Here is a 2446-nt window from a genome sequence, read left to right as displayed (position 1 = left end):
AACACCTTTTCCTAAATGACTTATTTTACTTATTAAACCTTGCTGTCCTTCTCCATGTTTACGTAGAAAATCGATCTAATATTCCCACACTATGCACAGATAACAAGCAAAAGAATATTAACGTTGTACATAAAAACGAAAGTTGCACGGTACTCTTCGGGAAGACAAAGGACTCCAGCATAGCCTTTGTTGATTGCCTGCCTTCATGCCCAACATGTAGTCGAGACACTTTAACTCTAAGTCTTTCTTTCTTTTGCATCATCATCATCATCCGACATCCCTTGGGCCGTTTAGACTACTGTATTGCGTTTTTGGAGATCGTATTCTTAAGTGACTTGAGAGATTTCGTAACACCTCCTTTCTTAGCGGCTTAGGTTCTGGTACATTACATCCCGATATTCTCTTCAATATTAAAAGACGTAAATAACTCACAAAAGTATGTTGAGGGTTAGCATGCAAAACTAGAAAGAAACTCCAGCGAGCACAATCCCAGCATAATGTATAGGATTTATAAACCAACCTACGCCTATCGGTGTTGGCTGAGGTAATTAATTCCACGGTCCTAATCTTGTCCCCGTTATACGATCCCAGAGAAGGGGTATACCTCTGCCGACGTCAATAAAATTTATGATTTATTTCTGAATCTGGATCCCGATCCACCTCAAAATCTAACCAACTCGTCCTTGACCCAGGGCCCACCTATCCACCAGATTTAATATTGAAAGTCGATAACAACCTTTAGAGATAAACTTGTCCATAAACAGACAGGTAAGTAGAAGAATAGCTTAACTAACTCCAACTTTTACAACAGGTAAAATTAGTACCGAAAGCCTCGTGTGCCACCAAGAAAACTGGCATTTATCCGATGCAGTTGGAAATATTATATGAATAAAGGATTCAGGATAGACACTGATGACGCTGAGCCGTCGCCATACAGCACACGAGAAATCGCCCAGAGGAAAGACGGGCGTTACATATGGAGCCGAACCCTGTAGGAAAGCAGCCGGCATGTTAGCGCCAGGTTTGCATCCTGTTTGGGCAGCTGGCCACTCTCAACTCCAGGTGTTTAATCCACCCTTTGTGGGTTGGTAATTAACATGAGCACCTTGGAACACACACCTGGGAGAGGTGGCACAATGGTAACCAGGATGATGTAACGGCTATGCATCCCCGGGAGCTGGGTGTAAAATTCACCACAGGCTAAGAGGCTTAAGTAAAGGAGACACCACTGCGGCAAATGGCACCTCATGGCGTCTGTCCTCACCTTTACCAGACGATTTCCTGCCCCAAGCTATTCTTCACCCAGACGCCTTAGCACACCAGGGAGTGACCACAAACAAATTGCTTCCATTTTATCCTGTTCTCCACCATCATGCTGCCCTACTTCCAACCCACAACACCATCATTCATATACCTCTTCATCCCATCCCTTCACCTCATCCTCGTTCAACCCCTTCCTCTGCCTCTCTCTTTACTGAGATGGATTCCCCTGCTCCCTAGTTGACCTTTCATTCTCATAATTTCTCTGCTGCTTCACACAGCCAAACCATCTCCAGGGACCTTGCTCTTGACACTTTCCAGCACACCCACATGAACACCACATTGATCCTTATGAGTGTGAACACTTTTATTTTTCTTTATATACCCACAGGGACAACAATAATATATATATACATATATATATATATATATATATATATATATATATATATATATATATATATATATATATATATATATATATATATATATTAATCCCTCTACTATGCAATACATTAGAGCCAAAAGGCATGTCCCGAAAGTGGTCCCGTCCGGAAAGTGAACCACAGCCTCCTGGACTGGTACCTATAAACCCTAACCTACCCTGACTCAGGAAAACACCTATTCTACTCCCTACTAGACATTTATAGCACTGCTATTTATTTAGACCCAATTCACACCAATAAGGGACATAAAAGACAGAAATAGTTGCAAAAGAACCAGAGAATGAGGTTTTAGAGGTGAAGTTCTCCCTAAATAAATAAACATTTCGGGTACTTACAAGTGCCTGGCTCCTGGACTTAGCACTTATGGACCCTAAACCTAGCCTAACTCAGAAAAACACCTCCCTACTACACATGCCTTTTAAGACCCTATTCACACCAAGAAGGAACATTAAAGATTGAGCAATGAGGTTTTAGAGGTAAGTAGGGAAAATATAGTACAATATGAAACATTCTGGCTACTTGCAACAAGTCCTGTGTGCATCTCGATGATTAACCCGCCTCCTCTCAGACTCTGACATCAAAAAAGAATTGCCTGAGGCACCTGCAAGTACACTGTACCTGAAGCCTTGCACTGAACTTAGTCACATTTACACTCAGAATTCCATTCTCTTAACATTAGACACTCTAGTCTGACTTGCACTCCATTGCATCATAATGAGATAAGTTTTGCACTCTGCATT

At 41.7% G+C, this 2446-nt stretch overlaps 1 pseudogene; it reads left to right on the top strand.

Annotated features, from left to right (window-relative positions):
* The first annotated feature begins 1008 nt into the window (after positions 1-1008).
* LOC145398198 (uncharacterized) overlaps positions 1009-2446 on the top strand; it is a 6355-nt pseudogene continuing 4917 nt past the window's right edge.

The sequence above is a fragment of the Coenobita brevimanus genome, chromosome 44, assembly GCF_032717465.1.
Source record: "Coenobita brevimanus isolate Jiangsu-jjx chromosome 44, ASM3271746v2, whole genome shotgun sequence".
NCBI lineage: Eukaryota > Metazoa > Arthropoda > Malacostraca > Decapoda > Coenobitidae > Coenobita > Coenobita brevimanus.
This window is presented reverse-complemented; position numbering and strand designations above follow the sequence as displayed.